General features: G+C 35.6%; 1 protein-coding gene across 3 annotated transcripts in view; it reads left to right on the top strand.

Moving 5' to 3' along the window:
- Window positions 1–13,950, top strand: part of nsmfb (NMDA receptor synaptonuclear signaling and neuronal migration factor b) — a 51,754-nt gene that overhangs the window by 2,171 nt on the left and 35,633 nt on the right. The window lies entirely within an intron of this gene.

Below are 13,950 nucleotides of genomic sequence, written 5' to 3'. Positions count from 1 at the left end.
CAGGCTTTAAATAGGGTTCAAATAAAGGGACTAAGATTGCGAAACTACTGATATTTATTACTGTGTTAATCTGATTGAGGCAGTTAACCTGTTGAAAGTTATGTCTATTTATGGCAAAGCCTAATGAATTTATTTATTTATTTATTTATGATCCAGATTGTGCTTACTCATATATATTTTTTTATCTGTTTGTGCATTTTGATAAATCATATGAATAATTACGTTTTGAATGCGTTTGACCTCATATTTAGTCAGCCAGAGATTTTCTGGATATTGATGCAATAAAACATTTCCTACAGATATGTATTCTTTTCAATATTGCTTAAAAATATTCCTATACTTTCTCCACCCTTCCTTTTTTGAGAAGAATTTATACAATAACTTTTGCTATCTTTTAATATTGGCAGTGATATTGTTGTGTTTGGGAATGACTGCAGTTTGGCTGACTCTTAAGTCTCGTGTTGCCAGTATTACGTTTAAACTAAGCTAACTAAGCTAAGTGTTTGTTAGTCTTTGTAGATTAAGGAGATTATGAAGATGTGACACATTGGTTAGTTCTTATTAAGGCATGAATACTACTCATCTACTCTGAAGTATTTAATTCATGACAACTGCTGCGTTTTAAATTGAGTGAGACACGGAGTAAAATCTAATGAATTAAAACACAGTACAACAATAATGCAAGAGAAGAGATGATTAATATTACTCCACGTCAAGCTTTGATGCATACAGACATACTGGAGTCAATGGCATTTCAATATGATTATACCGTTAGCGGGAATTCTCAAAGCAATTAGACTTTTTCATCAGTTCCCGACAAACAATTAACCAGAGACCACATATTAATTGTCATCACTGCTATATATTAAATCTTGTGCTGATGTGGTTACAACTGTGCTATTACATGACCACAATATTATAATTATGCAGCCCAGAGACATGTAGATTGTGACCTACATATATTAACTTGTGTTCTTAATCTAGAAATTTATAGCCATGTCTTTGGTATTAAGAAATAAGCGCCATGTCACCTCAGAGGTTTCACACTAAGGCAATTACCCAACCCGCTTTTTCAGTTCGAACCTGTCCTGTGATTTTTGCTTGACCTGATAGATTACTGAACCAAGCTGACCTCACACGGGTAATAAAATTCTCATCATAACCACTTTTCTTTCAGTCTTCTCGCTTTTCATTCTATAGAGTAAATTACCGCCTTACTTAATCCCATTAAGTGGCCAGGGAGTCTCGCCTAACAAAAATAGATGCCATAAAAGGTTATAGGCGAACATAAACAAGTGGCTGAGGCATTTAAAAATGTCTAATCTCACACAGACAGCAGGGGCTCAGCCTCGGCTTACTCTTATGATCGAATTGGGAGTCAGATTATCTCCTTAATCCATCTTAATACCATTTCTTTCCTTTTCAGAGGCTCTCTTTCCTCACAGTCTCTCTGTCTATGGAAATGGCAGCTTAACTTCTCTGGCACTGATGCCATCTTTGAGTCATCCATGTCACTCAGCATTCTTCAGATATCTCCATGCTGGCACAGTGTCTACTGCAAAAGATCTCTAGCTTTGAGTCATTAAAATAGGCACAAATTAGATGCATCCCAAACAATAGATATGATACCATTGAGAGAAGATTACTTTTTTTTTTTTAGCAGATTAGAAGATTTCTAAAATAAACATTAATGGATAGACAAGTTTAATAAACGCAAAGTAGAAAAAGAGATACATTTAAGGCAATTGAAATTGTGTTAAACTTGGTGCCGGTAGTTACAGAAGAATATGCAGACTCAATGCAATGAGCAATAGAATTGATCCTAAAAGGTTAGCTCAAAGTATATCAGTACAGATGTTCTTCTCATAACCATACGCTATTCTGCAAGTTTTTGTTGTCCAATTATATGAAAAATACATATACATGGCAAAGGACAGTGTCTATCCTTTCTACACAGACAAGATCATTTCAATAATCACAGATGTGAAATACAGAAAACATATAAAGAAAAAATCCAATTAGATTTTGGTGCATGCCTAATTGCAAATCTTCTTCTTCTTCTTGAATAGAATTGCAAATCTTCTTCTTCTTCTTGAATCTTCTTCTTGAATTCTTCTTTTCCCTTCAGGGGTCGCCACAGCGAATCATCTCTCTCCACCTATCCCTATCTTCTGCATCCTCAACACCTACACCCACTAGCTTCATATCCTCATTTATTACATCCATATACCACCTCTTTGGCCTTCCTCTTTTCCTCCTGCCTGGCAGCTCCATGTCCAACATTCTCCTACCTATATAGTCACTCTCCCTCCTCTGAACATGTCCAAACCATCTTAACCTGGCCTTCGTAACTTTGTCCCTCAAACGTCCAACATGAGCTGTCCCTCTGATGTACTTGTTCCTAATCCTGTCCAACCTTGTCACTCCCAAAGAGAACCTCAACATCTTCAGCTCTGCTACCTCCAGCTCTGACTCATGTCTCTGTCTCAGTGATACTGTCTCTAAACCATACAGCATGGCTGGTCTCACCACTGTCCTGTACACCTTCCCCTTGATTCTCGCTGAAATTTTTCTATCACAACATGCCTACTTGCAAATATTTACTATAAAATCAACATCAACAACCCATAATAAATTTGTAATACTGTAGCTGTTTTTGACATCTACATTAGTTTGCTGTTCCTACAAATAGCTTAAAGTAGATCTTTTGAATTCAGCAGAAGCAAGAACAACAGCACCTCCAGTGGTTGTAAGTAAGAAAACACTGACTGCTATAAAGAATATTCCTGAGGTTGATTTCTTTTTAGCCCAGACTGCAGAATAATGTAGTGTAACAGCAACAGCTGAAGCACACCCTAGATTTTGTGTGCATTAGGGTTAATTTATTTTTATTTAAGCTCCCTTCATTATTACGTCCATAACAAGTCATCAGCAGCATACACGTTACGCCAGATTCTGAATCCAGCAATCCAGAAAATTCACTGCCCAGAACACATCTCAGATCTCAGACTACAAACTCAGCTAGCATTGACTACAATCTGCAGAGCAACACTCCACCAGCACGTTTGCAGTTAGCTGATTCGTAACCATACACAGCTGTTTCCAATCCCACACACAACCTATATAAACTCTCGACTCTGAAAAATAACACTTTTATCTGGCTAACCAAACCTTGTGTTGTATATCTCATTATTCTGGTTTTTGATCTCACCTTTGTGCTTAATTGCTGGATTTTTGATTTGCTCATGTAGTACAGTACTGTTTGCTGACCGTCTGACTTTGCCCTTGTTTATGTTATTTTCTTTACATTTTGAAAGTTTTCTCCCAGTGACTTTGGTAATAAAAAATCTAACCTGTTCAATCACACACAGGAACAAATGATAAATGATAGAAATTGTTTGGTTTGAATGAAACGGCTTGGTATTGGGAAGTGGGATTGCATGATAATGGACTTTAAAACAACAATTTTAAAAAATCTTGTCTATTTGACCGCATATGACCCCAAGACTGATCTACTGTTGTATTTAGTCGTTTTATAATAGCAACATAAACGTTTTGATATTTAGTAGAATAAACAATTCTACTAAATATCAAAACGTTTATGTTGCTATTGTTGCTGTCTCCATTAAATATTTGATTATATTTCATAATATTTCGGACAGAGAGATGCCGAAAAATATTTCAATTAAAATAAAATTTTTATTTATTACACATTCACTTGAAACTTCCAACTATAACTTGGGGCATTTCTTTAAAATAACTTACATTCCATTACCCACGCTAACTTGACACCAGTTTGAGCATTTGGCCCTGAGAGGATATATAATGTGTCAGCAGTTATTGACCTATTCACATAGTCATTTACTGAACCAGACCTGATTAAGTTGTTAGAGCACATTGCTCTATTCCTCCTATATAGCACTGCTGTAATTCACTGGCTTACACAATTACACTAATTATAAGCTGGCAGTCTTTTATTCATCCTCTCGCTCTAATTCATTCTCTTGGCTGGGCCAGTCTTGTCAGAATCAGCTTCGTGAGCAGCGTGACGTAGCGCATGACACCAATCAGTAACGTGTCTGTCTTCGTGTCGCAATGCAGAGACGGACAGTAGAAGAAGAAGAATGTTGTTTATTAGAGAATGTGTAGCATGGACAAGGTAGAGAGATTGCATTATTGTGTTTTCAAAACTGAGCCTATGTTGAGAAAGGTGATTATATGACTAATATACCAAACAGCCCTTAAAAATGTACTGAACAGAATAATGAACAGAATAAATCACTTGCAAAACTTGCATTTAACTAAACTTTAGCAAGCTATAATTTGGTTGTTTTTTGTTTGCTTAATGACTAAGTTTTTAGCATACATAAAATGAACAAAAACACACAAAAAAATAAATGGCCTAACTAGCATCCAATCTAACGGCATGAAGAGATTAAGGACTTAAATTCTAATTCTAGTTAATAATGGTTACATCCAGTATAGGATATGGGAAACAGGGATGTTAAGGTAACAGTAAAATCACTGAAATATTGTTAAACCTTTCTTTTGATCAGCAGGAAATTGATGAAGTATCTTTCTTTTGAATATGTGACTTATTTCAAATATTTCCTAGGGGTGAATCATTTATATATATATATATATATATATATATATATATATATATATATATATATATATATATATATATATATATATATATATATATATATAGGGTATAGACAAAAATGTGTTGCTTTTATTAATGTATTAACATGTCTATAGGTTGTTTAAAATGACTTTTTCCTTTACTTTACAAATATAATATCAGTGGATATTATACCTGCAAATGGCATTCCTTGTTCTTGTTAGTCTTGTACTTGTTTTTCCACTAATATTTCAACCAAGGTGCAATAATCATCTCTCTAACTCATATCTCTCAACTGATGATGTAATTTAGTAATGTTTTATGGTTATTATTGTGTAACAGATTTGAACTGGATACTACATTGCTGACCTGTGGGAACATGGCTTCTCTCTGAAATGCATTTTGTTTTGTGTAATGCATTTGTGGAAGAGAGAATCATTTAGAGATGATTCATTGCTTGGTGTTGTAATTGCTTGACCTTAGGTAATGCATCGAAGGGATTGTTATTATGGCAAAAAATGTTGTCTGAGTAAGCAAACAAAGAGAACATTTTGATTTAAAAATCTGATTCTATTACAGGACATGAGATGACATGCTCACCCTCGGAGAGCTCATTTAAGATAAATCCAGATGATCTAGAGATATGAGTATGAATTCTTCATGGTGTCATTCATGGGGTGATGAAATATAGCTATATTTTAACAGGACACAAACATGAGCTTGTACATGACAACACAGCACGCTGCTCCAGAGGAAAACAACAACCTTGACCTATTTATAGCCATACCCACTAATGCCCTAACAGTAAAAAAAAAACTAACTGGTGAGTTTGTTGCATGGATAATTTATACACTGTACAACATGGCTCCTGATTTTCACTCAAGTGCGTAAAAGATTTCACTCATTACATAGCGGTTTAGTGAGACTGTAGCACAGACAGCTGAGATGAGTGATGCATTTTAAATGAAATAACAGTAAACAGAGAAACAGTAAACAGAGAAAAATGGACTGTAGCTGAATTTCAGTTTGTAGAGCTGTTATGTCATAAGAAATTTTAATAACTCCACTTCTCAGTTTTTTTGTTTTTGCACAACATTGCACCAGCTCTTTTTAGCAAACAAACCAATATCACGTTTGATTTCAGATTTGTTCATGAAATTATTTATTTGTTTTTTTCTTTATGATAGATTGCTTTCCAGTGACACGTGTGAAAGTGATGTGTATGATTTATGATTTCTGAGGATGATAATCAGCATCATGTAATCATGTACATGTCTTCTTTATCTTTTGTTGAAGTTATATGACCCCCCCCCTCATTTTGGGGTACAACACAGAGCCAGGGCCTGTATCTCTGCCGGTTTAAGTGCTTTAGAAATCCTTACTTGTATATGTATTCGGACTTGCTTTACTCACTGGCGCTGTCAGCATGGCATGTTAATTTCGCCTCTGACATTTTACAAAACCTCAGCTACATCCCTCGAGTTGTTATTTTAATCTACACGCTCTCAATATATAAATAAACAAGTAGCCTAAAGAGGCGTTCACACATACAGCGACAAAGCAACAGGAGATCATTCATTTTCAATCAGAGCTGCCGACTCCCTGCGACATGAGCGACAGCGAGTGTTGGAAACTAGTTGTTGACGTGTCCAAGGATGTGATAGAGTTGAGAAATGTTTAACTTTATGCAAATATGGAGTGCAATGGGAGTGAAGACGGTAGAGAGCATGTGATCTGTGGTAAAGAGCAATACACCACTTCGGCTTTATCTCGTATGATACGGCGGAGCTATACTCTATAAAGAACCCCCCCCCCCCCCAGAATGTTATATTTTAGTGGCATTTTAATGTTTACCTTCTAATAAATAGTGGGAATAAACATAGCATAATGTTTGAACGTAGCATAAGTTAAACCACCTCTTCCCAGACCAGGCAGTAACTAAAGACGAATGAATAAATGAAACCAGATCTTACTTTGTCCTGCAGTCTTCTTATTTGCCCGCTCACTTATACCCATATGTTATTAATCTCCATGCTAACAGTGAAGCTCCATGCTAACTGTTGCCTAAAGTATCATGACAAGCTGATGATGAAATAAGAAAAGGGGAATGTATCTCTGTAAAAAAAAAAAAAACTTAATGTACAGTAATTATTCTAATTAAAGGATGAAGCTGATTGTGCTTGCTTAGCTCAGATAAAGCTTGTAATTACGGGTGTCTCGTTGCCATTGTGTAAGGCACAAGGTCAGGGCTTGATGTCACTGTGACAGGGCAGTTACTCCCTCTTAATGCTATGGTGTTTGTCTATATCTCCGTGTCCCTAGGTGCCTTATGTCAAGAGTTAAATGCAGTAGGACTCAATTATTGTTTTTTTATAGAAAGCTATGTTTATATATGTCACTGAACCCCCTTCTTTAAACTACTTGAACTTCCTATTTGGACACAGCTTTAGCTCTACCCATGTTGTAGTTGATATTTGCATGAAGTTTGTACTTTCAAAAAAAGTGCTTTCATGTCTCTAGTACATTCAATTGTCTTAGCTTTTATCATTTATTATACAACAATGCTTTTGAATTGTCAGTTCTGATTGGTCAGAATGTGCTGATTGTTTTTGTGTAACAGAAGCTCTGACAGTAGCAGTTGCACGGCTCAAGTTTGTATTAATGTGCTAACTAATTATACTCTAATACGTTATCATCTCTAAAGTAACGTATAGTAACGTATGTAGCGTTTGACATTTTTAGATGTTTATTTCACATTTTGGCAAGGAGTCTCCAGTGTCAGTGGTTTGTTATCAATCCTCAATATTAAAGCCGTAATTTTACGCCTTTAAGGGTTCAACCTGTGCTTGCTAAGAGATTAGTTGTTTTTTAACATAGGTGATAACAGGAGCTTGTAACTGTAATCGTTGGCAAATTGCTTTGGTATAAGAGAAGTAAAAAACTTTGGGATTATTATTATTGGAACATAATACTCTTTGGGTGGGATTAGTAACTCTGCTTTATATTCTTTATTATTTTCCTATAACAGCAGGCCCTGCTATGTTGTATTCCTTATTACTTGAAGCATTTTCTGTTGTATTGAGGTCACTTTTAACCTTGATAGCCTTTATGTAACACCAACCTGCCAAAATTAATCATCAGTTTCAGAAATGTCCCAAGTATCAATAGCAGTCAATAGACTCAATTAGACAAGTAAGGTATTTGGGACTCTTTCAAGATACAATCTTGTCCTGTAATCACAAAGCAAGTTTTTTTTTTGTACTTCATGTGCTGAAGAATCAGGTCATCACAAGAAAATCTGTCTTCCTTAGTTAATTTATTAATAAATTAATTAATATTATTAGTAGAGCTGATTATGATGAGAAATGCGAATGCTATGACTCAGCGTGACTCAACAACCGGGTCTCAATATAATCTTACCGATATTACAGTCTCACAAATGCAATATCGTATGATGAGAAAGTGTGGGAGAGAAATGAAGAGGGGACGGAGAGAAAGTGAGGGATGAAGAGAAACAGTGAAGTGGGAGGCTATACGAACGGCAGATCAAGAGAGCCAAGCGGCCAAATTGGTGTTTACCAGTTCAGCTGGCCCTGGCGCTCAATTACACCGGCTAGGAGACTGAGAGCGGCATGAGTGTGTGAGGAGGTGGAGGAGTGAAGAAAACCAGGTCATGTCATGTGTAGATGCTCAGCGTACGGCAGAGCTGGGGTGCTCAGAGCAAACACACTGATTTGAAGAGAATTAACTCGATGCTTGCAGGCTACTGAGGCAAGAAATTCTGTGTTCAATATTTGTGCAGTCTGGGTGTTTGTGTGATTTTACCGTATCCACATCTTTCCAATTTTTTTCAATCACAGCTATTTTAATGCTGGACAAAATTCAACCAAGAGTGTACATCAGTCTCAGAATTCATCCTGTCTCTTCCACTCTTACTCACTTTACGCTCTTTCTGGATCCTTCTCTGGGTCGCGTCTCGATCTTTCTCCAACTTTTTTTTTGTTACCTTTCTGTCTTTATTACGTGACTGCACACATCAAGCAAGATGCTCCCAGCCTTCTACACACAAGGGCATAAGAGGGAGAGAGGGAGTGTGTGTGTGTGTGTAAAGTGCATTCTGCATTTTCACATTATGTTTTATTAATGTTTTTGTTCATTCGTCCTGCCTGAGTGGCTTTTTTTTGTCTGCTCAAAAGCCAGGATTCTTTGGAGCTCCACTATTAATGCAAGGTAATTGCTTTTGTCCTGTTATTATGCAGCAAGCGTGAGTTGAGTACAATGCCACAGTATGAGAGGACCAGCCAAGAGAATAATAGCCTCTAAAAGGTTGCAGAGTTTATTGTGTAAAGGTAGAGTCAGCGATTTTGCCAAGTTTGCTGTAACGGTGGTAATTTTGATTCATTCCAGTGATTCGATTCTTTTGATTCAGTTCAACAAAAAAATTCCTTCACATTCATTCAGTGATACGTTCGGTGACCCTTGCTGTTGTTGTGGTTATTGTTGTAAAATATTATGTATGTTAAATTATATTCAATAAGTATTTTAATCTCAGCTGAAATATTATATTTTCTATATTTTCACAAGTGCTGATGAAATTCAAAAGCATGAAATTTGCGGTAATTCGACGTCATCGACATCATTTTTTTTTTGTAAGGTCACCATGGATCATGGATCATTGGAATACGATCTGTACACAGATTATAAAATTGTTCTATGTATAGTGCTATGTTCTCTTCCTAGCATGGCTCCACCCCCTTCTCCTCTTGTTCATAAACTAGTACCTTCGATTCATACTGAGCCACGTGTCCCGATTCTGGGCATGACTTAAATGAACCAAAAATATGAGTCAATACATAGAAGATTCACATAAAAGCTTTGTTCAAAGACACTGATTCATTCACGAACAAAACACCACTAGTTTGTTTAAGCTAAAACGTTTTTCTTCTTTAAATCCAAACATATGCTGTTTGTTTTAAATGGTATATTTAAAGCCACGCCCCCAAAAACACATCCCTGTGCACTCTGATTGCCAGATCTGCAGAAATATCCAAGTATATCAATACACCTCAGTATTGGTAGACATCTCTCATTTATTTTATAGCTGTGTTGTGCTAAAATTTAACCCGTTGCTTGTAGTCAAATGCGTCTTCTGTCTGATATCCGAAATCCAATCTGTATTACCTGCTTAATGTACAAATAAACCCATTGCATTCAAACAGTAACTTCCAATGTTGCTCCTTGTTTTTATTTTTGACAAAAATTCTCCTGCATATCGTTATTTCAAAGCTGTCTTTTAATAATTTAAAGGTTGTAAACATCAACTTTGGTAAGTGCATCACCTTTTCAATCTGTTTTAAATGAATCTTGGATGCGTTTACACTTTAATTTTCATGTGGATCATCTCCATCTGTCTGTAACAGGGTCACATCTGCCTTGTGTGTAATCTCGCAAGGGAGATTGAGACCTCGCCAACTCGTCAATCAACTGCATACAGTAACAGTACACATAAGTATATATAGTTTTCTGTGTAGGCTCTTTCACTTTGAGCAGCACTTCTCTGTCTGTCTCTATAAAGTGATAAAGTGGTTATTTGTGCAGTCAGAAGGAAAAAATTCTGGAACCAAACTCTAATTAGCTTCAAATGAAGTTGTTTCTTATGTTATATGAGAATTAATAGGTGCCATTTGCTTGGGTATCATTTTGAAAGATAAACAAGAGATATGCACATATTAATTATTGTTCAATTATAGCTGCTGTAACATAAGTGAAACAGGACTCGTCTCATAGAGGTTACATTTAACGGATATTAAAATAGGATGTGTCATCCTGTAATGAATTAAAAAGGTAAATTTTGTGCTGTAAGAGGAATAAAATAATTCAGGACTAATATTTATTATACTAATTATAATAATTGCTGTTATAGGAAAATACACTTTGCTCAATAAGGACTTGTTTATAGATGCTGTAACATAAGTGATAACGGAAAGCAGCTCATCTCGTAGATGTTACATTTAATGTAACTATTAATGGATAAAAATATGTCATTTTGTAATGAATTAAAAATTTTGACTGTGCAATTAAATGATCCAGGACATGCTGTTATAGGAAAAAACACTTATTAATTAATGCTCAATAAGCACTTGATAAGTGGTAACAGGAAGTAACTTATCTCATAGATGTCACATTTAATGTGCCTATTAATGGATAAAAAAATATGATGTGTCATTCTGTAATGAATTAATTTTGTGCTAAAAGAGGAATAAAATAATTCAGGACATGCAGTTAACTTATTAATTAATGCTCAATAAGGACTATAGCTATAACAGGAAGCAACTCATCTCATAGGTGTTACATTTAATGTAACTATTTGTGGATAAATATATGTGTCCTTCTGTAATTAATGAACAATCTTAACCTAAAGCTATAAGAGAAATAAAATAATCCAGGACATGCTGTTATGGGAAAATACAGTTATTAATTAATGCTCAATGAGTACTTGTGACATTTAATGTAACTATAAATGGGTAAAATAATAGTGCTATAAGAGAAATAAAATATTTCAGGATATTAAAATAAGGGAAAACAGGTGGGAACAGTGTACAGTGCTGTCTTTGCACCAAATTGGTAAAAATAGGTACCACTGAGATTTGTAAAGACAATTTTTCACAGTTAAAAAAAAAGTGTTATAACTCAAAATTATGGATTGCACCTTTAATATCTAATTTATATAAAGTCAGAATAAATAAGTTGTGTCAGTAACTCACCTTTAAGACACATATTGAATGTTCTCAGATAGAAATCAGCTACTGTGGTGATTCAGATGATTTTAGAGAACAAATCTGAAGAAGTAAAAGTGTCAGGTAGTGGACATGACTAGGCTTGCTTTTCTCTTACACACAGCTTCACTCACGATTTGTTCACACATTTTTTTTTTAAAGTGACACAGTTTTACAGGGTGTAGTGAGGGAAGGAAGGATGGAGGGAGGCAGAGCGAGTGAGGAAGCGTGTTGCATGCACGTGCAGGCTGGCATTTAATTATTGAGTGTGTAGTTGCAGGCAAGCGTCACTACACCAACACTTCCATTTCCCTGTGTCCCCAGATAGCACCTAGATTGCACAATCGGCCTTAAAGTAATTGTGTGATGTGTGTGTGTGTGTTTGTGTGTGTGTGTGTGTGTGTGTGGTTAGAATGGAGAGCATAAGGAAGGTCAGGGCTGAGTCTTTGCACATCTGTGGGTGTACGTTTATGTGTGTGTGTGTGTGTATATATATGTGTGTGTTTTTGTGTGTAGTTAGAATGCAGAGCATATGGAAGATCAGGGCTGAGTCTTTGCACATCTGCAGGAGTACATTTATGTGTCTGTGTGTGTGTGTGTGTGGTTAAAATGAAGAGCATAAGGAAGGTCAGGGCTGTCTTTGCACATCTGTAAATGTGTGTATGTGTAAGCATGTGCAGGAGTATGTTTATGTGTGTGTGGTGTGTGTGTGTGTATTTGTGTGTGTGTGTGTGTGTCTGTGTGTGAGTACATGGAGCTGTGCCTACAGGAAAAGCATGTGTGTGTGGGAAGGTATTAGCATTAGCGCTGGATGGTCTGTGAGAGAGAAGCTGAGAGGGACAGATTGTACCAAAGCAGTGCACGAAAGCAATTAGAACAGTTCTGAGACGTTTTGAAGACAATGAAAGGAAAACATTAGATGAATCTATATATATAGTGGTTGAAAGGTTACAAAAAAAATAAAAAACAAATCCGATGAGGTCCTCGTACACTTCAGTGATCGTGTATTTCTCCTGTGGCTAGACTGGGTCACTGGGGTGAACGCTGCAAATGCATGTGGGAGTGAACAGATAAAATATTGTTTTTCAGATAAGATATGGTTCAGCAGGTTCGTTATGATCTGCAGTGGGTTTTTGAGCTAGAGAAGCATATAAAAACACACACACAGATGTGGGTTATATTGCTTGTGCCTGTCATCCATCATAATATAACCTAACATACATCATAGCAATACACAGCACATTAATCAGTAACACTGGCTGCAGCTCTTCCTATAGTGTGACCATAAACATCATATCTCTGTGTAGTTCCTGTTCAATAGGCGGACGCAGAAACTCTAATGACATGCGAGGACATGTTAATGAAATGAACCTTGCAGAATGTGTTTCAGAAAATGATCTCTCTTTTGCCTGAATTTCTGAATTAAAATGCATATATCTCAGTGCTGGATCATCCTGGTCCATTAATTCCACCTATATTTATTTATTTATTTTAAACAGTCATCACACCATGTTTTCATAGATCTGAATTCAACCACCTGCTGTTACTATGCAGTGTATTAACCTGCACCCTTAAAACAAACACTATTAAGTTCTTAAATATTTCTTTGTCAGGATGTATGGTTTGACCAAAACCCTTTGACCATCCATGCCACATTTCCATTGCACAAAAGGTTCTTTAGACTATAAAGAGGTCTTTATGGTACCCCCAAAAACGGACCTTTTATGAACCATTTACTGAAAGGTTCTTTGGGGAACCTGAAACAGTTCTTCCATGGCATCACTGTGAAAATCCCCTTTTTTGGTTGTTTCTTAGTTTTTAAGATGCTTTTAGTTTTTATCACTTGCTTCATATTTGAGACCCCAGTTTATATAGTAATATATGATATGAATATATTGCATTTTGAAAGGTTTATTGAAAAGGACCCAGTGGGGCTCTTTAACAAATTAGATATAATAATAATAATAATAATAATAATAATAATAATAATAATAATAATAATAATAATTATTATTATTATTATTATTATTATAAAAACCAAACACTGTATACATTTATTTAAACAAAAACAACATTGTATTATGAAAAAAACTGTATATAGCATTGATAACATCAATATTTGACATATTTGACTTCATGATGTCATTATAAATAATCATATCTCTTCGTATGAACATTGTAGACAATAATATTACTAATGCAACATGTTCTAAGATAGTCTCTGATGTAGTACTGTGTGTATGAGAAAGTGTGTGTGTGTGTACATGAGTACATTGTATGTATCAAACTGTATGTTATAATACATTATAGCACAGAACATTCTTTTTCTTTCTTTTCAATTTTATTTATATAGCGTTTTTAACAACGGGCATTGTCTCAAAGCAGCTTTACAGAACATAAGAAATATAGTACAAAATGTTCAAGATTAATATTAGTGTTTTTCAATATTAACAGTATTGGAGGTACCGTGTTTGTAACAGCATGTCACAGCCTGTTATGACAACACACATTTAGTAAGGCTGTTCAGGTCAATTTTGACAATGCTGA

The sequence above is a fragment of the Hemibagrus wyckioides genome, linkage group LG22, assembly GCF_019097595.1.
Source record: "Hemibagrus wyckioides isolate EC202008001 linkage group LG22, SWU_Hwy_1.0, whole genome shotgun sequence".
Taxonomy (NCBI): Eukaryota; Metazoa; Chordata; class Actinopteri; order Siluriformes; family Bagridae; genus Hemibagrus; species Hemibagrus wyckioides.
This window is presented reverse-complemented; position numbering and strand designations above follow the sequence as displayed.